This window comes from Balaenoptera physalus (genome assembly GCF_965194825.1).
Source record: "Balaenoptera physalus genome assembly, chromosome: 14".
Lineage (NCBI taxonomy): Eukaryota > Metazoa > Chordata > Mammalia > Artiodactyla > Balaenopteridae > Balaenoptera > Balaenoptera physalus.
In genome coordinates, this window is record NC_138893.1 from 37,100,587 (window position 1) to 37,124,288 (window position 23,702).

At 39.5% G+C, this 23,702-nt stretch overlaps 2 protein-coding genes across 4 annotated transcripts in view; one reads left to right on the plus strand and one right to left on the minus strand.

The window, feature by feature from the left end:
- Positions 1-23,702, minus strand: part of CCDC172 (coiled-coil domain containing 172) — a 335,882-nt gene that overhangs the window by 241,033 nt on the left and 71,147 nt on the right. The window lies entirely within an intron of this gene.
- Positions 1-23,702, plus strand: part of GFRA1 (GDNF family receptor alpha 1) — a 222,125-nt gene that overhangs the window by 122,927 nt on the left and 75,496 nt on the right. The gene's annotated exons all lie outside the window — the stretch shown is intronic.

Below are 23,702 nucleotides of genomic sequence, written 5' to 3' on the forward strand. Positions count from 1 at the left end.
CCAATGTGTAGTAGGCAGTTTGTGGGCACACAGCTTAATACCCCTTCAGCTATGCATTCCCTTTGATCCCGGGCTTATTAAAAAATGCAAATCTAAATTGTATCTTATTAATGTGATCCTTTGTATTAAAGCTGTGCGGGGTTAAAAATCCCAGTTTCTCTAGCATATTTGGATTTTTAATGTGCGACAAGAGCCTGATTATCCGCAGGCCACATTTTCTAATCAACCGTTACGGAAGATTTTTTATTGTGCTGCTATTTCTTGCTTTCTTGGAATTCACGGAAGATTTTTTATTGTGCTGCTATTTCTTGCTTTCTTGGAATTCAAGGAGATAAAGAGTAATGACTTCATTGTTATACCCCAAGTATTCTCAAGCATGTCGAGATCCTTATTAATTTGCTATAACTTCTCCAACATGACAGTGACTGTTTTCCAGGAACATCCTGGAAGCATGTTTTAAAGATACACATAACGTTGGAGATAGTTAATCCATATAATTTACTGGTGACCCCCCCAGGCTTGTGGGGAGCTTGCGTGGTGACAGTGCCCGGCCAGTCCCTTGTCCAGATGCGTGTAGCCACTCTTAGACCCGGTGTGCTCTTGTTACTAGAGCGATTTCTTTCCTTTACAAAAATACTGTGTTTGAGATTTAATTTGAATCAAGCTAAAAATTGACCCCATGAGAATATACAGATGCATTTTTTTCACATGTCTCATTTCTAGTTCATCCAACTCCTCGTTCTCTCATCCTTCTCTTTCCTCCATGTCCTGAATAAGCTGCCTCCTCGTGCTTAATATTTTTTTTTTAAGATCAAAGCCAATTATTTTACAAAAGTCACCATATGGAAATGCTCATTTTCTGTTTATTAGGCTGTCAGTAGGAACCCCCAGTAAAGCTCTTTCTGGAACAAGGCCTGTGATAGTGGAATCATGGCAATATGGAAGAAGTAAGTGAACCGGTTAATCATAAAACTAAAACAACCAACACTGTTGGCCCGTCTATGTGTGAGGCATATATTATCTCATTTAATCCTCATAACAACTCTATGAGATTCCTACTATGATACCATATCCCCATTTAACAGATGAAGAAGTAGAAGAATAGAGGTTAAGTAACGTGTCCAAAGTCCCATGCCTGTAGGGGTCTGGTTGGAGGGTCTGTGCCCATAGCCGCTCATGTACTTGCTGTCGGAAGATTGAGTGCTCATAGCTTAGCTGTGTGGCTTTTTCTCACCTTTAAATTAGAATATTGGACTAGATCATCTCTGAGTTCACATTTAGCCCTAAAGTTTTATAATTGTTGGTAATTGTAATAAAGTGTTTGAAGTTTAAGCCAGCAGACAAAAGGCAAAATTCTCAAAACATCTTCCGTCCCTCCTCCCACCAAATAATTTCCATTGTTATCACACTCGATGACAGCACAGTGGAGAGAATTCCAACAGTCACATCCAATAATATCCATCGTTTCATGAAGAAATGGTTACCACTCATATTCCAAAAAAGGCTCTGTGTGGCTTTTTGACACCTCCACTGTGGTCCCCAGGAAACGGGTATCTGGGGGAGGAACGTTCGTGGGGGGGGAGAGTGGAGGGTCTATTTTTAACTTGAGACCTTTTGTAGAGTTGCTTCCTCCTCTGTTGTCTCCAGTTGTAGGAAATGAGATTTCACCTCGTTCTCATTCACCGACGTGGCATCGTGGTTCATAAAGGAAATTTTCTCTTGGTTGCTGTTGACGTGTTTTACAAAAGGAGGTTCGACGTGCTCTGTGAGAGGATGGCACATGGCAGCTTCTTGTGTCACTCTTTGACATGTGCCAGCCGATGTGAAGTGACATGTGGTGACAGAGTCACGCTTGGGGCTAGCGCTTTCTTTTGTGTTGATAAAACAGGTAGCCTTTCTGTGGAGAGTCAGGAGTGGGGGGCATGGGCTGGCCTCTTCTGGAAAAAAGGATGTGTCACCGCATGCGTTTTTAGAGGCAAAGGTGTGGTGTGAACCACCACCTCCAGCCAGTTGTGCACGTGAGCTTGACCTTTGGTGACTGACAGCTGTCACAGAATCTGTCGGGCTGTCCCTGCCCCTGCAGCCCAGCAGCTCTCTCACAACCATTTCTGCAGAACTCTCCACCGCTGTTTCCCAGGAGACTTGCGGATGCAGGCACACTCAGCGGGTTCTGTGTTCCCTGTCTCTTATCTCTTAATGGAACATTTCGAATAGACGAACAAATGTAAACAGTAACATAAATGTACATACAAGCACCCACCAACCCAACTTGATCAAATCTTAACATTTTGCCGTATTTGCATCTGATCTCTGTCTCTGTCTCTGTCTCTCTCTCTCTCTCTCACACACACACACACACACACACACACACACAGATAAATAAATCATTGCAGATCCCCTCATCATTCCCAGTTCCCCAGGGATGGATTTACTGTGAAGCTAATGAAACTTAAGATGTTGGTCCCTTCCTTCCACAATCCCTAGGACAGGCCCTAGCAAAGTGTTTCCATGATTATATGTTTTGGTAAAAATTTGTAAAATTCACAAAAGTAAGAGATTTTAGCTGCAATTGGTGAAATCACCATCTCTGTCCACTCTGACCTTTCTTCAATCACACGTTCCCGCCTGTGTCCAGAGGATTGGACTGTTCTCAGATACTCGAGCATCTGGATAAGGGGAGGCTGACATTGGGCATGCGTTTAGGTTGGGTTTAGCAGGATATATTTACATGGCTCCCAGTTACTTCACTGTATTTTTAAGTTACAGCTAGACGTCCCAGTGGAGGCACAGCTTCCAGGAACACCCTCCCCACCCACTGTGCCCGCTCACCAGCAACATGACACACAGGCACAGGACCGGAGGTCATGGAGTAACATGGATGTGTCCTGTGGTGCCCACACGTGATGTCTGTGGGTGGTAGAGGAGAAACAGTTTGAAAGGTATAGAGCCAGAAACCAGTCTATGGAAAAAATGTCACGTCATTCAACAAGTAAAATTATAAGCAATTTATTCTACTCTTATCAGCCCCTACTCAAATTGGAAGTGCTCTCCTATTAGGAATATACTTGATAATGTAGCATGTGCAGTGATAAACACATTGTATTTTCTGTTCAAAACTCTGTGTTCATGTTTCAAAGAGCGCCTCCTATTGTATATGCTGTGACCCCACAAACCTGGGGCCTGCTTAGATATTGGATTCTGTTCCCCTCTTGATTTGGTGTTTCTCATTCTCTTGCATGTTGTTTTTACCGTGTGTGTGTGTGTGTGTGTGTGTGTGTGTGTACACTTGTTTTCTAGCTATTCTTTATATAAATGTTGTTAATTCAGTACGTATACTTCTACAACTTGCCTTATTTTCAGACGTTGTTTTGAGATTTATCCATTTTGATACATATAGCTCTTGTTTATTCATTTTCATTGCCATTTATAGTATTTCATGGTGTGACTATACCATAATTTATTTGTCCTATCTTCTGTCAATGGGCACTGGGTTATAATAATGACTAAATGGAAGTAAACAGCATACAGTGAAAATCTTATTCATCTGAGTGAGAGATTCTTTATAGCCGTGGTCTGCAAACTCTTTTTGCTTAGGTATTCCCTAAAAGAATTTTGAAAAACTGTGTACATCTTCATACATTCTTTAATTGGCATCTAAACTATTTCAACCCAAGTTTATGTAGTTGGAAAGGATTTAATCTGCATATATTGTAATATAGATATTTAAATATAAAACTGAAGATTGAAAAAGAATTCAGTGAAATGAAAATAGTGTAATGATCTGACTCTCACTGGCATCCATTTAAATAATATACTACTAAGATATTCCTTAATAGTTAGTTTATATTACTCCCTTTGCCCTCTGAACTTGAAATTATGTTCTTTTCCATTCTTAGAATTTTATCTTAATGCAATATATTTTTATGCTTGACAGTCTTTTATTGATAATCTCATCAAATTTCTCTCCTACTGATTCAGAGGAGTTCTAAGTGATTTCTGGATATCATGCTCTTGTTGTTTTGTGAGTTTAAGTATCTTTTACTAGTTGTGGCTTATCTTTGTTCTGTGTTTTTGGATGTTTTTTGTTGTACTACGTTTTTAATTTTAATGCAGTCAATTTATTAATATTTCCTTTATGGCTTGGGGGTTTGTGTGTCTTCTTTAAAATTTTCTTTCTTATCTTAAAGTCATAAAGATAATCGCCTACGTTTTCTTCCAAAGGTTTTAAAGTTTTGTTTTCCTATTTAATTCTTTCATTTGTTTAGAATTCATTTTTGTGTATGGATGTCTTAGAAATCTAATCTTTTTTCCAAGGGAATACCCAGTTGTCATAGGACTGTTTTTAAGTAGTTCATCCTTTGCCAGCTGATAGTTTCTGCCAGATTCCTATATATATCTAGCTCTATTTTATTCCTTGCGTGTACTTGTTCCTTGAGATTTTCAACAAGAAGGGCCTTTTTTTGCTTAGCTTACATTATTTTGTATTCCTCACTGGTAACCAGCACTACAGTTATACCCACGCAATTTGTTTAGTTAATATTCACTAACTTGACCTGAATGTGAGTGGATAGGTTTGTCATGGAATGATAGGGGCAAAATTTATAAGGCTTAGCCTCATAGTAAACACTATAAATCTTAATGTTAAAATATGAATGAATGAATGAATGAATGAATTGATGAATGAGTTATGTGATAGAATTATTAAAGGATACTTGTTATAGCTTAGATTATTACTGGCTTATCTTGTACTTTAGGATGCAGGAAATTGATCTCATTAATGGATTTAGCTTTCTAGGAAGCCATTTTCTTTTAGCAGGGCAGTATTTCTCAAAATGTGGTCTAGCAGAATCACATGGGAAGTGTTTTAAAATGCAGATTCCTGGATCTTACCCCAGATCCACTGAATCAGACACTATGGGAGTGGGATCTGAGCTCTCCAGGAGATTCTTAGGCTCAACAAAATTTAAGAGTCACCGGTTTGATGAAATGTCATTCAGAGCCCCTATTCAGATGTTGTACCCAACAGAGCAGTGTCATTTAGGCTGCCTCACCTCTTTTAGCAAAGCCATCACACTTGCAGGTCAAAACACATTAGAGGGGAGAAAACATTGGCCTGGGATTGGATCCTAGAGTCCCATATTCCAGGCTTCTTTGGAGTTCATGTGACCTCCTCATGCATGTTTTTAGTTCCCTGTGTATTAATTTCCCCGTCTGTGGCTCTTCCTGCTTGTTGGAGAGGTACAATTAAATTGGCCATGTTCGTTGTAGGGGAGAGAGAGAGAATTAAACCAGGACCAGAAGCCCTGCCAGCTGCTATCTTGTTCTCTCCCCCTAAATCTAAATAGCATTCAGGTAGCAGTTGCAATGTATGGATATTTTGTCATCAGCTTAGAGCAAAGTGACCCTTTCTGAAATTTGGCTTGGGGTCCCAGCCTGGAAACTGCCATCACTGCCATTTGTAGGTTGTCGGCCACTCAAACAATTGTTTACACAGACTGCCTGAGGGTTAGTGGACCCATCATGCTATGCTAAAGACAACTAAAGAATTGTATTCAAACCAACCTTTTTAGTAGAGTCATTAGGACTTCTAGGTATTAAAAGAATAAATAAAAGAGAACTGACAGTTCCTGTTTGTTTGAGAAGTGCTTTGCCCAGTGTCCTAAAACCCAGCCTCAGGAACTGGTTCATCACAAGTCTCCAGAATACTCCAGCTTTTTCTCTTTGCAGTAATTCAGTTTGAATGAACATACACTCGGAGTATATGAACCGTACAACTGGTTTTAAGCAGAGATAAAGCTGGGATCATCCCCACCTCCATCCTGAATGGTACAATCATTTTTTATGTCATTCTGCTCGGCAGTGGTGGCAATTAAAGCTCCCAAAGTATGAAATATTTTCATCAAGTCAGGCATTAAAAATATCGGCCTGTCAGAGGGGGCAGTGGACCCGTGCTTTACTGCAGCTATTCTTCAGCTGCACCAGGGCATGAAGTGGTGAAAAGCATTCATTTCATGCAGTGGGAAAATAAGGCCAACTTCAGCTTTAATCTTTATTATGAGGAGGCTAGTCCCTGTTGGAGTGTAATGAGTGGATGCACCCCATTTAGCTTAAAGTAACAGATCTATATAGACTTGTTTATTTGTAGATAAATATGGGTTTTCTACCATTGACGTTTCTTGATCCACACAAAGTGGTTATATTAATACTGAAACATTATTAATCAATAGTTTGCTGTTTAAAAATACATCAGTAGGACTACCCAATTACCTTTAAGTATATATCAAAGGGCACAAAGCAATCTGACGTATACTAAAAGTCCATTAGAAGTTACCAGACATATTAATTGAAATTTCTAGTTACAATGAACTTTACAGTGTGCATAAAAATTTCTGCTTTGGGTAACAAATAGTTACAGGCTAACTGAAAAGCTGAAGCTTGCAAATCTACTTGGGGGCACGGGAGCGTCTTGGGGATTTTTGAAAATAAAGTCTGGGATGACTTTGTTTTATTTGAATCCAGCATATAAAGGGCTATTACTCAGGACTGTGAATGGAAAGATGCAGGCTTCTCTCCTGTGTGTGTGTGTGTGTTGAAGGGAAGGGAGGGATTCTCATAATTTGAAATTAAGCGTTACCAAAGTGGTAGTGGTGCAGGAAGAACTTCACTGGAGGTCAAAGACAAGACAGAACACTAAGAAGTGTCTAATACAGCCCTTTCTGATCCTGCTGTGTGGCTGGGCATCGTTGAACTTGATCAATCTGGTTGTGGTAAAAGCCCACAATGAATGATCCCCACTGTATGGTCTCTGCCCCTTCAGTAGCTATTTGTACTAATGGAAGGCTCTGAATTTGTGCTGAGAGGTAAATAATCTTTTGTTTTTGTCATCCAGCAATAGCAATAAGCTTTCCCTTCAAACTTCAGTTCTCACTGCCAACAGCCCAGCCACATCTCTCATCTGAGAAGACTCATTTAACCAAACTATTTACCAGACCGACCCCAGAATCACAGAAGGTCCAGGAGCTTAAAGAAAAAGAGAAGGCCAAATGTGAATGCCGTCCGCCCTCCCTCAGCCCCCCACACTTGGGTTCCGTGCATCTGGTTACTTATTTCAAGGAGAGAGACAGAGCATACATAAGCCCTTATGGTCCAGGAATGGGATTTACAGTAATATGCTCACTAACCAAAACTCAACAACTAAGACCTGGATGCCCTGAGGAACTTGCTATAATGGTACTGGATTGTACAGCCTCGTACATTTCTAATGACTTTGTCAGAAAGTGGGAGCCTCATCAGATCTAAAGGAGGCGGCATTTAGACATGAGATCCACATTTAAGCATCACGTGCCTGCATCGCTTGTTTGGGGATATGCTCTCCCCCCGCCCCTTGGCGTGTGTCCCTGGGCCATTATCCAGCACAAGTCATCCACCAGACTAGTGTCAGGTGTAACTGATTGTCATTCAGTGCAAGTGAAATCTTTAGTTGAACATTAGTCACTGCTTTAGACATGTTAGCTTCAAGTGGAAGCAGTCAATTATAGACCAGAGGTTTTATGGCTACATTATTACCATCATACGATTAGGTTTTCAGCAGTAGCATTCTGTGTGATCGATCTGTGCCAGGACATTGATGGATAGCTTTGTTCTTCAAATGTCAAATATGTGAGACTTCTGTACTTTATGTATTTACTGACACACACATCTCTTGTGGATACCTTTTCCCCTCTGTGATGTTCAGTTTTAGCAGACGATTGTGATTGCTTTCCTTAGAAGACTGTGTGGGGTTTGTAATCACATTTATAATTTCCTTTCTATTCTCTCTCCAGTGAGAAGCACTCCTGAGTTATTGGTACTTTAAAAAAGTCTTCACCACACTAAGAGGACCTCTCTCATTGGTGTCCAGAAATAGATGTGGACAACTGCTTTTTTTTAACTTCTAGTATGCAGGCACCATACTAGTAATTAATCCCCAATTTCAGGGTATAGGTTAGACTTCCAAAACTTTGATTCTCTGTTATTATGCTATTTGACCTATCTTTCTTAAAGCCACGTTTAATTTTTGCTTTTCTTTTTACAAATGTATTTCTAAGTCAAATCTCTGAACTGCATAAGCCACCACTGTAACCCTCAAACATCACTAAATATGTTCCCACTTTTAATATTGAACAGAACTTCTTATGTGAAATCCTTGAAGAGCTCATAGAAGACTCTAGGCTATGGGTCTCCTTTCAGTTAAAACTAATAGCTCTTAAATCTAACATTGAAGGTCATCCATCCCATGCAATAAATAAAGTAGAAACTGGGAGAACCTTGTTCCCCAGCATACGGCCAAGTGAGCTTCCATTTTGTTTTGTTTTGTTTCAGGAGCTTCTTGGAGGGTACCCTGTGGTCCTGGGGATGCCAGCTTTCTCACTGATTCAAAGCAGTCCCCATTTCTACTCCAGGAACTATAGTTCTACCATATTTTTTGCCTTAGGAACGTTCTCAACTCTCTGGGGCCTTTCATTAGCTAACACCACAGAGAGGAGACCATCCAGTCTTTCCTGGTAAGAGAGGCAGCTCTAGACACATCAAGGGAAATTCTTAGGAGCTGTTCATTATTCATTTTTTAAGCCCAAAGGGTCAAAGGCTAATACCTGTGTTTGACAATATCATGGTAAGAAGGCTAAATCACAGAGACATAAGGTGGTCTGGCTTTTTGTGGTTCTTGCTGTGTCTTGAAATAGGATTTTCTGCAACATAGAGCCTCTTCCATGAATGCAGGGGGGTTTGGGGACCCAGGTCTTCTTCCTGCAGGGCAGAAATTCATAGCTGCTTTTTTTCCCTCCATCCCTTCCCCACCCAAGGGCAGCATGGCTGGCCATTCTGAGGCTAGCTTCCTCACTTCTGTCGTCCCTGAATGCCCTAGCAAAAGGGTGACTCTGTACCTCTGGCATGTCCAGGGGTGCTGAGAGTAGCATTAGCAGCTGGCCTGCGCCCTGGCACTTGTGCTGAATGTCATTCTGATCTCGCTAGGCATAAAGCTGATGGAATCATCTTGACCCCCCCAACACTCATATCCAGCTTCAGCCAATGGTTTAATGTAACCGTTCAAGTGGCCATTTCTCAAAGAAACTAGCTAATGTGCAAGTCCAGATCTCTATCAGAAAAGGCACTCTTTGAAGTTTGAAGAAGTTTTGGGGTAGAACACATACATTTTGCCTAAACTATACCTGTTTTTACTAAGCAAATAGCTAAGTGGAAATATCAGGCTCTAGGAGCTGGGATTGTTCTCATTTAGCCCAGGGTTCTTAATTTATGTGTCCTTCAGGGACACACCACGTACATCAGTGACACAACCGCTTTGTAGCTGATATGCTCCTGTGAGAAACTGAGGGAAGAAACATTCCAGAAGCAGTCTGCAGAGTGCTGGGTTCCCCACTGCCTCAGCCTACTTCAGCAGCCTTAGAGCATCCCGTGGACAGGAGCCAGGTGGGAGGACGCCTTGGGGAGGAGATGTGGCTTGGTGCCCACGGAACACCATGCGGAGATGGCTGTATTTACTCTGCAAATCCTGCCGGAGACAGAGCCGCAGATTAAGTTGCACAGACACAATGGAGGTCCTGGCTAAGGAATTTTAATGTAAAGATTCTGGGGTTTTAAACTTAATCCTTGAGCTAACTGGTGTAGTCCTTTAAATGGGGATCTAACTAGAGTTATACTGGGGCTCAGAAGGGTAAATGTGTGAATGCATTTGGAACCAACTTAAAGCTAGAAATGAAATGAGCAGGGACGCTTGCCAACACACCATTAAAATAAAACCCAGAGGTTCACTGAGGTGCACATAGATGGGCGCACACACGCCTGTCCTGCCGTCTGCTTCCTCTGCAGCTCACAGGAGGCCATGGTGGGTTGATGGGGCAGGCGGCGGCGGGGGGGGGCTTTGTCTTAGCCCACCTTAGAAGAACCTGGGCTGGGACTACCTGGCAAATCTAGTCTGGGCTTAATTATGAAGTTGCACTGGGAACACAGGCGAAGAAAGTCTTCTCCTCAGCAAGATCTTCATGGAGTGAGGCCTGAATGAACCACCCACTAGAAGGCACCTCTTAGGGACTGCACTCCAGAAAGTGTGACCAGAAAGCCTAGATTTATCAGGAAAATAAGTGGGTGTGCAGGTAGATAGCAAAAAGAATGACTTAACTGACTGAAGACCAGGGAATTCCAAGTCTGATCATTGGTAGTACCTGGGAGCTTTGTAAAAATACAGATTCTCAGAGGGTAGGACAGAAAGAACCCAGGAATCTGTGTGTTTTGGGTTTTTACTTACTTTTTTAAACTTTGTTCTCCAAGGGATTCTGATGCCCCCTGGGTTTGGTCACTGCTTGAAGGAACCAACTTTTCAAACACTTAAAACCTGTTTGCAAGCCGCATAGCACAGGGAGATCAGCTCGTTGCTTTGTGACCACCTAGAGGGCTGGGATAGGGAGGGTGGGAGGGAGACGCAAGAGGGAGGAGATATGGGGATATATGTATATGTATAGCTGATTCACTTTGTTACAAAGCAGAAACTAACACACCATTGTAAAGCAATTATACTCAAATAAAGATGTTAAATAAATAAACTGTTTGCAAAAAAAGAGAAATAATGTGCTAATCTTCATTAAAATAGGTCACCTAAGAACCTTTAACCAAACAAAATTTTATTAACCCAACTTGATATGAAATACCTTCTTGAATGAAGCAAAAACGTCATTTAAAAATTATATACATATATATAAAATCCAGATTCACAAATCTGACTAATTAAGATGCACATTCCTTCTCCCCATCATCTTCTGGAACGTGGCTACACTCATTCTAGACATTCTGCCCAGCTAGTGGCTTTCTCTCCCTGAAATCTGCCTCAGCTTCTGGCTACTGTCTTTTGAGAATTCACACCCTGTAAATACAAAGCCCTGCCATTATTATTCATGCAGCTTTTGTTTATCTTCCCAAAAGAAACAATTGAGCTGTAGCAGATGAGTGATGGTTGCAGGGCTGAGGCGAAGGTAAAAGCCACTGCAGGTGGAGCGGCTTAATGGGGTATTAATTGGGAAGCAGGTGAAGGCAAATAGGTAGCACAGCAGGTATGTAAATAGGCTCGTGGGGAGAAAGGCATTGAATTTTATGCTCTTTAACTAAAAATAAAGGCCTGATATTTAGCTTATCTTTGCTGAAATCCTGCACTGTGAGGGCCCTGACAGCCGTCAACATCATCAATGATTCATTATTATCTCAGCATCATCCAGGCTACTTAATAGGATCTTCAACCTCTTCATTTTTCGTTGTTTCAGCTGATTCTTTGGCTTTAGAATGCATACTTTTTCTTCTCTGTATATATATCATGGGTCAGAACAATTTTTGTAGACTGTATAGTGGAGGTGACATTTCAGCCTGGATCCTACCTTCTGGTAGCATCCTTGTGCTCTGGCTCATTGGAGAAACACAGCACATGTACAGTATGAGTATGGATAATAAGACTACCAAGAACACATACATCCAAATGCATATTGTCCTTCAAAGTAGTCACCTTGAGAAGCAAAACACTTGTTCCAGAGATATCATTGGCTCAAAACCTCTTTAGGAGAACCACTTCATTGGTTATTTTCAGGGCCAATTTGTAGGTGCCCCATATGAAAAAATCCTTATATATATTCATCACTTATTTTCTACCCCTAAACATTGCCCAACATCATCGCCTTTTTCATGACCACACTTAGTGCTAAATGACGTTTGACTTTGAAAATCCATCCCTGATACAGAGGTTTGCTGCTGTTCAGAGTATTCCAAAGAACATGCCTTGGGCTTCTAGGGAAGAGTTCCATGAAATGTCTGGAGTGTTGGCAGCCTCTTTGGGATAAGTGTCCAGCTTCTCAGAGCAATGACTTTGCATGGCACACACTTAGAAACTGCTAAATTTAGGTATGCTAGTTTAAAAGTTCAGGCACATTATTTTAAAGCTACCTTTTTATTTTTATGGTAACTTAGAAAACTGTTAAAAACAAACCACTCCATATTTCCCTTCCAGTTGGTGATATGTTGGTGGAAAAGTGACAGGGAACTTAGGTTCTTGGTTACTTGGTTGGCCCACATTTATTGTTTTCTCTGGGAAGAAGGAGCATCAGTTTTGAAGATGTGTTTAGCATATTACTGTTGAAATGGCTAAATATCAGTGACGCTTACACAGGCTAAATATTAGTGGATTAGTTTGTACCCCATAAAATGAACTAGGTTTACATTATCATGCAGATCTTTTCCTGTAGTTGAAGTACTCATTTATTTTATTGCTAATGAGATGTTAGTAATTAAATACCTTTAATTAATGAAAATCAGACAAAAGCAAGGGCTGCTCTTTGTGTCTTCATAAAGATAGTTTGTAGATCTATCTCATTGTAACTTTTGTCTGTAGGAGGACCACAAATCTGAGCTAGTTGGGATCAAGTGTTCTGGTCCAGAGAAAGTCATTAGAAGATTTCGCTTTTGGAAAATTAAAGGAGTAGGCATTTGGGGATGTTATAAAGATGATCTGAGATTGGGAAAAAAATACTCATAAATGAGAGTCAGTCCTACATGTAATAGCAAATTTCATGGTTGAAGATGCAACAGCATGGAGTACAATTAATAGTTCTGAAGCAGTGGTTGAGTTCTGGGGTAGGCCCCCGAACACATAATTAGATTATTAAAAATGGCCTGTCTTAGGCTGAATATTACTAAATTGAAATCCAATTATGGCTTTATGATTTTGCTGGAAAATATTTAGCTGTTTTGCTTGAGTCTTCGTAGAAGATCATTTCCTCTTTGCATCACCATTAGCACATGTCACAATATATTTTCCAAACAAATCTGACCTCAATTATCTTGAATCAATCTTACATTAGATAAAATATATTTTAATGAGTGTTTTTATGTCTGATATTGTAATTGTGCCTCTCCATACTTGAGTAATTAAAAGATGGCGATAGAAGACTTTGCAAAATATCTTTTTAATGAGAGGCATGCCTATTTTAGAAATAACTAAATTGTGCCATCTTAATACACGGAAAGGCATTATGCTCAAATATGTGCCCGAGTGTGCTGCAAGACAAACTTGGTTCAGTTCTCAGTAACTGGCACTGGAACTGTAATAAAGCAGTTGTTTGCAAAGAGATGAGCTTGGAAATTTCATGCACTCCTGCAGTGTGGATTTAAATGCTAAGTTAAATATTTATGAACCCGAGATTTTTATAATTGATCATTGTATGATTTATACACAGTAATTATAATTAGGTTGAAAGAGATTTTAAAAAGCCAGGTTCCTGGTAGCCAAGGCCATTAAATAACGCTAAGCTCCCAAGACAAAAATTAGGTGGGAACCCAGCCATCGAGTTCCGAGCGCCTGTCCCTGTATCCCGTGTACAGTGAGGTACCGCACCTCACCAGGCATCTCACCTGGGCACCAGCTCCTGCATCACCTGCTATTATTTTTCATGCCTTTGTTTCAAACCTAGTTGAACATAAACAAGTAGGAAACTTCAGAGATCCAATGTATAACAAAAGGAAAAGGTGGAGGAGGTTGGAAAGGTTAATTAAAAATGTAATGATCCCATTTGCTGAGACAGCACTATTAATCATTTTGCAGCAGCAAGCATGTGACTTACCACTTATAGGAGGCATCTAATTTTTTAAGATATGGATGGTGGGGGGGGGGTGGGAGGGCCACAGTGTGTACTTTATGGAAACGGAAGCTCTCATGGGTGAACTTGGGGTGAGTGAGCATGGGGTGAGCCCATGACTTGTGGTGAACACTGGACACTGTCTTCACCAGACAGAAACATTATTTCCAAATTCACAGGTATTCAGAATAATTCAGTCACTGTGAACCCCAGAGAAAACTTGGGTATGGCTTGAGGCTTAATGTAGTTGTGGAAGGTATGAAAAAAACGGTGAGGAGGAAATTCATCATCGTGTAATACGATGTGTCTGAAATGGTGTATGAATGACAAAATGGGCTCCAAAGAGCCAACATGTGCCTTTTAAATGTAATTTTTAGCACCCCAGCTGGAAAAGGCCAAGCTCTTGAAGGATCGATTACAAGGGTCACAACCTGTATGATCAAATTTGCCATCTGATCCACGTGGATAGCAGAAGACCAGACTGTAAATGTGAGCTTCCAGAAAAGCTTGCCCTACCTACCCCCTGTGAAGATCTTGGAGCTTTTTACCCATTTTTTATTTGCTAGGATAACACGTTAGAGGGAGCCTATTAGGAGAAGAACAGTAGTTATGTTAACATGGCAATTAATCAAGTCAGAAAGAAAGGGAAAATGGGTTGTGAACTCAATTCTGCAGCCCTAAAAAGAAAGACAGAAAGATATCCGGAAATTGGCAAGCATTTGTAAACAATGGTCTCTCACTGTCTCTTGTGAACTTTCTGCTTAATAAAGCACACCTTCATGCAGGCCATGCAAATTTTAATATAGTTACAGTTCTATTCTACCTCCTAATCTATAGAAATGGATTTCTAGATCCTTGCATCTGTGTTTCATCCTAAATCATTTTGACTGGTTAGCTGGCCCCGGCATTTGCCAATAACAGTGGCGTTTTCTAAGTGTAAGTAATGAGGGGCTGCCAGCCACAGCGATAGCCTCTTTGATTTGGGACAATGTGAGGATTGTACTTGGGATAAAGGCAGTTCCTCGCTCCAGAGGAATTTAGAATGTGAAAGCTTCTCCTAGTGCATAATTCATCCTTGACACCTCCACGTCTCCCTGTCGTTGGAGGGACGTTTTACATTTGCTCTGCCTGTAGGTCAGGGTTGAAATCGTTGGTCCATGTATACTCTTTGGAGCAGCAGACAGCTGAGAGGTCAGCGCCATCGAGCGCTGGGTTGTTTTTGCTTTTTGTTTTTTACATTCTGTCCCCGATCAAGTTTTATCCTAAATAATACTTGATTTTATAATCAGAAAAGGCAGTTTACATTGTAATCATCAAATCAAAAACCTTGAGGCTTAAACGGACCTTAGATATATCATCTTACAAATGGGGAAACTGAGGCCCACCGAAGGAAAGACACTCAGATAATTGGACCACGTTTAAACCCCCTGCCCCCTAATTCATTGCACCTGACCCTTTTTATTGCATGATCTGGGAGCTGGCCCTCCAGTCGCTGTGAAAGTTATACCTCCCATGCCCAAGAAAACAGGAAACAAGTCACATTAGATGTGATCACAGCCAGAGAGGCTTAGAATGATGATAGAGAAAGCAATATGTAACCTGCAAAGGAACAGCACGGTTTTGTGTAACTTTGAAAGGAAAAGCTGGGTAAACGGCCTTCTCCATCCCACAGTGCTGGGCGGGTGCCGGAGGGAGTTCATTAGCCCTCAAAACCCACCCGCATACGCCCTCCCCCAGAAGAAAGAATTTCTAGTAAACAGCCTTCATTCTGAGAATGCTTCCCTTTCAGACAGCATCCCAGACATTCTACCGAGTTAAAGAATGAATAAGAGCAGATGGAGGGAGAGATTAGAGGTGGAGGAGGTGGTGGTGGGGTAACATTTTAATGCTGAGCTCTAAAACGAGCTGTGGTGAGGATGGTACTCAGAGTTACAGTAAAGCTGTTCAGAAGCCTTCCTACGCAGGCCAGAAGGCGTGTGTGCCCAGACCGTAAACCAGGAGCGAGCCTGCTCCTCCTCCATGCCGTGCGTGAGTTTATGGGGAGTTAGGTGTGAATCAGTGGCCTAAATTGAATCCTTCCGCCCATTCCTCCCTCTGCCCTCAAGTCACTGAGGGAGCAGTTTTGTGCACTGGCAGATGCATTTAATACAAACAGGGGATCAGTCTTCTTACCAAGTAAAAACTCAACTCTAATTTAAATGTCCTGTGATTTCAGGAGTGTTTATTTTGAACTTCATTACAGCAGGATACCTGAGAGAGAGTTGGAGGTGAATTTGTGAGGACGCTAAGAAGGGAGGTGAAATTGGGGCTAAGAGTTGTTTTACATATTCTGTGCATGTGAGACTTTTTTTTTTTAAGAATAGGGTATACACGAATCAAGTTTTTTCAATATTTTGTTTGAACGTTTTCAAACACACAGACAAGTGGAAAAATTTTTACGTCAACCTACCATCTAGAGTCTACTATTACATTTGAATGTAGTTGGCTCTGTAAGTATGCATCTACCCATCCTTCTGTCCATCTGTCAATTCATCAAAGTTTTAAAAATGCAGATATCAATATACTTGCCCTAAGTGCTTCAGCATATATACCGTTAACAAGTTTTTAATATTTGTTTATTTCTTTTCCTTTTGAGGTGAAATTTCTATATGTACAAACCTTAAGTGTACCATTCTCTGAGTTTTGACCCAGACTGCTATTTAGAGAACATTACCATTGATCCAGAAAGTTCCCTCTTGCCTCTTCCCAGCCAATCCCCACCTCCATCCCCTGGAAGCAACCACTCTTCTCTTCTGATTTTTTTCATCGTAAATTAGTTTCACCTCTTCTAGAACTTCACATAAATAGAATTATTCAATGCGTACTTTTTGTGTAAAGCTTTTTTTTTTCCCACTCAGAACTGTGTTGTTGAGATTCATCCATGCTATTGTGTGTATAAATAGTTCATCTGTTCTTATTTCTGAGTAGTATTCCATTAGGTGTATAGACCACAGTTTGCTTGCCATTCCTACTGATGGATACATGAGCTGTTTCTAGTTTTTCGTTATTATCAACATAGCGCTATCATACTCTTGTCCAAATCTTTTTATGGACATATGTTCTCATTTCTCTTGGATGAATACCTAGAAGTGGAAATGCTGGATCATAGGGTAGGTATATGTGTAGTTTTATAGAAATCTGCCCCAAATTTTCACAAGTGGATGGACCATTTTACATTCCCATTGGAATATATGAGATTCCAGGAGCTCCATGTCTTTGTAAACATTTGGGGTTTTCATACTTTAATTTTAACCACCAGTATATAGTGTATCTCATCATGGTTTTAATTTGCGTTTCCCTGATAACTAATGATGTTGAACACTTTTCATGTGCTTACTGACCATTCATATATCTTCTTCTGTGACGTGTCTGTTTAAATATTTGACCCATTTTTCAATTGGGCTGTTTATTATGCTTGAGTTTTAGGCATTCTAAATATATTTTAGATACTTGTTCTTTGTGAGATACATGTTTTACAAATATTTTCTTCTCATCTGTGTTTTGTCTGTTTTTCTTCATTTCTTAAGAAATTGTTTTTTGATGAGTTTTTAGCTTTGATGAAATCTAACTTACCATTTTTTTTAATGTTGTTGCTTTCTGTGCTCCTCTCTAAGAAACCTTTGCCTGCTTCTAAGATTATCTTGTTTTCCTCTGAAAACTTTGTGATTTCAGCTTTTATGTTTAAGTCTGTGATCCATCTTGTATTACTTTTTATACATGGTGTGAAGTAGGGATTGAAGTGTTTTTGTTGCTTTTTGTTTTTTACATTGATTTTCAATTATTCTAGAACCATTTGTTGAAAAGATTTCTTTCTGTGTTGTATTTCTTTAGTGACTTTGTAAAAAAATCAGATATGTGGGTATATTTAATCTGAGTTCTGTTTTCTGTTCCATTATCTCACTTGTCTGTGCCTATGCTGTACCACACTGTCTTGATAACTAGCTTTATGGTAAATCTTGAGGTCAGTGTAAAGTCCTTCAATTTTGTTATTCATTTTCAGTTGCTTTGACTATGCTGTGTCCTTTGCACTTCCATATAAATTTTAGGATCTCCTCCATATAAATTTTAGGATCTGCTTGCCAATTCCAGAACACATTATGATTTGGAGATAATTGACATGTTAACAATACTGAGTCCTCTGATCTGTGAACATGGTATATATTTCCATTTACTTATATCTTCTTTAATTTTCTCAGCAGTTCTTTCTAGTTTTCAGTGTAGAGATCTTGCAAATATTGTGTTAAACTCGTTGCTAAGTGCCCCTTTTTTGGTGAATTATGCTTTTAATTTTGTTTTCTAGTATTTTTGCCGATAGCTTATAAAAATACAATTGATTTTTGTATATTAACTTTATGTCCTTTGATTTTGATAAATTCACTTCTTAGTTCTAGTAGTTATTTTGTAGATTCTTTAGGATTTTCTAAGTCATTTATAAGTAGAGATGCCTTCCTTTCCAATACCGTTTACATTGCTTTATTGCAATGGCTACAACCTCCAGTACAGTGTTGACTATAGGTGATAAGAATGGGCATCCTTTCTTTGTTCCTGATTTTAGGCAGGAAAGAATCAGTATTTCACTGTTAAATATGGTTTTAGCTATACATTTTTCATAGGTTCTCTTTATCAGATTAAGAAGGTTCTCTACTATTCTTAGATTGCTAAGCATTTTTTTATTATGGAATGAGTGTTGAAACTTGTTGAATACTTTTTCTTTGTCTGTTAAAATAGTCATATGGTTCTCTTCCTGTCTGTCAATATGGTGAACTACATTGATTTTAAAATATTAAACCAACCTTGCATTTTGGGATAAACCTTAATTGGTCGTGGTACATTATCCTTTTAACATATTGCTAAATCCTACTTACTAAACTTTTTTGAATCTATATTTGTAAGGAATATTAGTCTGTAATTTTCTTCTTTTTTCTTATTCATATTCTGCTATTTGGGTAATGCTGGCCTCGTATATCAAGTTGGGAAGGGTTATGAGAATGTTTTGTGTGAGTGAGAATCATAAGCAAAAAGGAAGTCACACATTTACCTGTAATCTGGAAATCAGTTAGTAGTTTCTGCCTCTCTGAATGTGCCAGGTTGTGCATTCTGGAATTTGTCACAGGCTCTGAAATAATGATAAAGAGATGGTGCTCTGCCAGTGTCATTTATTGATGAAAACAGAATCAGCTCAAAGTGAGGCTGAGGCACACCAGGTGCTAAATGGAGTGAACTCTGAGCAATTGGTTTGGACATTAAATCGTTCACCCTATTCCCACTTCATGCAAAACTTTTCCTTTGAAATGTTGCTTTTCTTTTTTGATAATACCAAGAGGAAAACAATTAATTAGTATTTTATGTAGTTTTAACAACTTTGAAAAGGAAGTAAACATTATTTAACAAAGCAGGCGTACACTAGGCCAATTTTTTTTCTTCCAGTTTTCTTGAGATATAATTGACATATAGCACTGTATAAGTTTAAGGCATACAGCATAATGACTTGACTTACATATATTTTGAAATGATTACCACGATAAGTTTACATCCATCATCTTATATAGATACAAAAAAAGAAGAAAAAATGTCTTTTTCCTTGTGATGAGAACTTTTAGGGTTTACTCTCTCAGCAATTTTCAAATATATCATACAGCAGTGTTAACTATAGTTATATGTTGTACATTACATCCCTAGTACTTAATTATCTTATAACTGGAAGTTTGTACCTTTTAACTACCTTCATCCAGTTCCCCCACCCTCTCCCCTTGCCTCCGATAACCACAAATATGAGCCTTTTTTTCTATGAGTTTGTTTTTTATTTTTGTGTTTTTGGGTTTCACATATAAGTAAGATCATACAGTATTTGTCTTTCTCTGTCTGACCTACTTTACTTAGCGTAATGCCCTCCGAGTCCATCCATGTTGTTGCAAACGTCAGTATTTCCTTCCTTTTATGGCTGAATAGTGTTCCATTGAAAAATATATACCACATTTTCTTTGTCTGCTTTATTCCTTGGTGAATACTTGGCTATTGTAAATAATACTTTAATGAACATGGGAGTGCAGATATTTCTTTGATAAAGTGATTTTGTTTCCTTTGTATATATACCCAGGAGTGGAATTGCTGGATCATATGGTAGCTCTGTTTTTAATTTTTTGAGGAGCCTCCATACTGTTTTCTATAGTGACTGTACCAATTTACAATCCCAGCAGCTGTGCACAAGGATTCCCTTTTCTCCACCATCTCACCAGCATTTATTATCTCTTTTGATGACAATTGTTCTAACAGGCCTGAAATGATATCTCATTGTGGTTTGATTTGCATTTCCCTACCGATCAGCATCTTTTCATGTTCCTGTTGGCCTTTCATATACCTTCTTTGGTAAAATGTCTCTTCAGGTCCTTTGCCCATTTTTTTACTTAGGTTATTATTATTACTGCTACTTTTACTATTGAATTGTATGAGTTTTTTATATATTTTGGAAATAAACCCCTTATCAGAACATGATTTGCAAATATTTTCTTCCATTCCGTAAGTCACCTTTTCATTCTGTTGATGGTTTGCTTTGCTGTGCAGAAGCTTTCCAGTTTGACGTAATTCTACTTGTTTATTTTTTGTTGTTATTGCTTGTGTCATATCCAAAAAAATCATTGCCAAGACCCATGTCAAGGAGCTTTTTTCCAGGCCAATTTTTTAAAACTTGTGTATTATATGGAGAACTTTCAGAGAGAAATAAATTTTCTGGACCTCATGTGTTAAGTTTATTTTTATTATAATTTTATTTGAAGTTTATAAACATAAAACTATCAGCTCTTCTTCTTTGCTTTTATACAATTATAAAGGCAACACACACCAATTAGATATGAACAAAACATTTAAAACAATGAAATACAAATTAATAACATAAATTTAATATGAGGAATGATATTGTTTTGCTGAAACTAAATTGGTGCTTACAATCAGGATGTAGTTCTCTGTTTCAGCATGAGTTCTTTTGAGTTTGACAGGCCTACATTACTGGGTGCCATGTGATGACTTAATTTTTCTGTCATTTTTCTCCATTTGAACTTACATGAACCGTTTGTTCATATATCCCTGGCTACGTCATTTAAGTATTAAGTCAACCTGTGTGCCTCTATTCTTTTCTTTTTAGCCAGAGATCATAAGGTACCATTGAACACCAATGCAAGTGAAATTGTGTTCCGATATCCAGCCTTAAGGGCCTAATCCAGATGACCCAGAATTGGTCATATTAATTTCTTTTAGATTATCATCCCAAAATGCATAATTTAGAAATCTCCTAGCTAGCTGTAGACCTTCAGGAATATCAATCACTGTTGCCAGTGGGCCCAACAGCACATCATTAGAAAGTGTCAAAAGAGGAAAATGCTAGAAGTGTCACCAAAGCCTGGTGGAGGCCCTGGTGATCTGTCAGGGCACATGGTGAATATTTCACTCCTTGAGTCCTGAAGTGCCTGAGTGTGAAAACAGAGGAGCAAGAGAGAAGCCACTTTGGGAAAATCATGATGGAGAAAATGCACCAGGTGTGCTTGTTAAGCCAGCAGGATGTACGTGCAGCTGCTGGCTTCCTGCACTGCTCACCTAAGAAGGGCTGAATGTCTTGTTTATTGCCTTCCCCATTAAATTGTTGAATTCAGATGTCATAGGCAGAAACACGCACCTGGGGCATCATAAAATACTGCTTACGGTGCCAGGGTATATCTTTGTGATTCCAGCATATTGGGTTTTCTTAAAGCAAGGCATACCATCAGTAGACCAGGGAGAGTTTTTCATTTCCTGAAATGTTGAACTTGTTGTGTCTGTTCTTCTTTTCTTGTATAAAATTTTATTTTATTTTAGTAGAACATTTAACATGAGATCTACATTCATAACAGGTTTCTTTTTTAATTTTATTGAAGTATAGTTGATTTACAATGTTGTGTCAATTTCCTCTGCATGGAAAAGTGACTCAGCCTTACACATATATACATTCTTTTCCATATTCTTCTCCACCATGGTTTGTCACAGGATACTGAATATAGTTCCCTGTGCTGTACAGTAGGACCTTGTTGTTTATCCATCCTATATGATAATAGTTTGCATCTGCTAATCCCAAACTCCCATTTCTTCTCTCCCCTACCCCCGCTCCCCCTTGGCAACCACAAATCTGTTCTCTATATCTGTGAGTCTGATTTTGTTTTGTAGATATGTTGATTTGCATTATATTTTAGATTCCACGTATAAGTGATATCATATGGTATTTGTCTTTCTCTTTCTGACTTAGTTCGCTTAGTATGATAATCTCTAGGTCCCAATGGGCAGAAGACCTAAATAGGCATTTCTCCAAAGAAGACATACAGATGGCCAAGAGGCACATAAAAAGATGCTCAACATGGCTAATTATTAGAGAAATGCAAATCAGAACTATACAATGAGGTACCGCCTCATACCAGACAGAATGGCCATCGTTAAAAAGTCTATGAATAACAAATGCTGGAGAGGGTGTGGAGAAAAGGGAACCCTCCTACACTGTTGGTGGGAATGTAAATTGATGCAGCCACTATGGAAAACAGTATGGAGGTTCTTCAAAAAACTAAAAATAGAGCTGCCATATGATCCAGCGATCCCACTCCTGGGCATATACCCAGACAGAACTATAATTCGAAAAGATACATGCACCCCTATGTTCGTAGCAGCACTGTTTACAGTAGCCAAGACGTGGAAACAACCTAAATGTCCATCGACAGATGAATGGATAAAGAAGATGTGGTTTATATATACAATGGAATATGACTCAGCCATAAAAAGAGTGAAATAATGCCACTTAACAGATTGTTAAGTGCACAGTACAGTATTGTTAAGTGTAGGTGTGATGTTGTACAGCCCATCTCTCGAACTTATTCATCTTGCATCACTGAAACTTTATACCTCTTGAATAACAACTCCCCGTTTCCCCCTCACCTCAGCCTCTGGCAACTACCATTCAACTCTCTGCTTCTGTGAGTTTGAGAGTTTTAGATACCTCATATACGTGGAACCATACAGTATTTGTCCTACTGGGACTGGCTTATCTCACTTAGCATAATGTCCTCAAGGCTCATCCATGTTGTTGCCCATGGCAGGTCTCCTTCTTTTATTTAAGGCTGAATATCCCATGTGCCTTTTAGATACTAAATGCACTGCCCTGTCTTTTGGTCCCACCCAACCCAGCTAGACTCTGTCTCCTCTCTTGCTAATTCTCAAATGCCTTCATGGTCCCCATCAACTGGGCGCATAAAGAGAATGAAAGGGGGTTGCAGAACCCATGAAGGGGCTGGGGCCTGAGCAGGAACTTGCTGGGGATTGAATCCCACGATTGTGTGGTGCTTGTCTGCTGCCTTCTTGCTGTCTCCGGAGGGTCCCTGCTACACCTAATTATCAATTTTCCATGGGCCATCTCATAACTTGGCTCTAGGAGGTTTTTCCATCACTTCGCCTCCCTTGGTAAGACCTATATTATGGGAAATGAGCTTAATTTCCCTTGTCCATTCATCTTTTAACTTTGCCCATTAGACTTGTCCCTGCCAGCCCACCCAGCCACCCCAGTGAGCCCTGCCTCTTCCGTGCTTTCTCTCCAGGCCTCTCAGCGGGCAGCCTGGCAGTGGACAGCACTGGTTTCTCTGACAGCATGAGCACAGAGGGCTTGGACAGAAGGCAACATATGTTTTGTGAGATTCCTAAGGCGTATGGTTTGTAAGCCCATTGAAATTCTATCCAAATTACTAACTGAATTTTTCTAATCTGCAACCTCAGTACTCATAGATCCCAAATTTTCTATGCAGTAAGTTAAATGGTAATTGAGGTTTGCAAATTTTTATATAATTTATTCTGGTTTTCTTCCAGTGGCCTGTGAGCTAGAACTTAAATACAGCTTCGATGTAGTTGCTTCTTCCTGTTTAGAGAGCTAGCATAATATTTTGTCTTCTGGGCTCAAATAACCATGCAATTACTCTGTAATCATATAGTAATTAA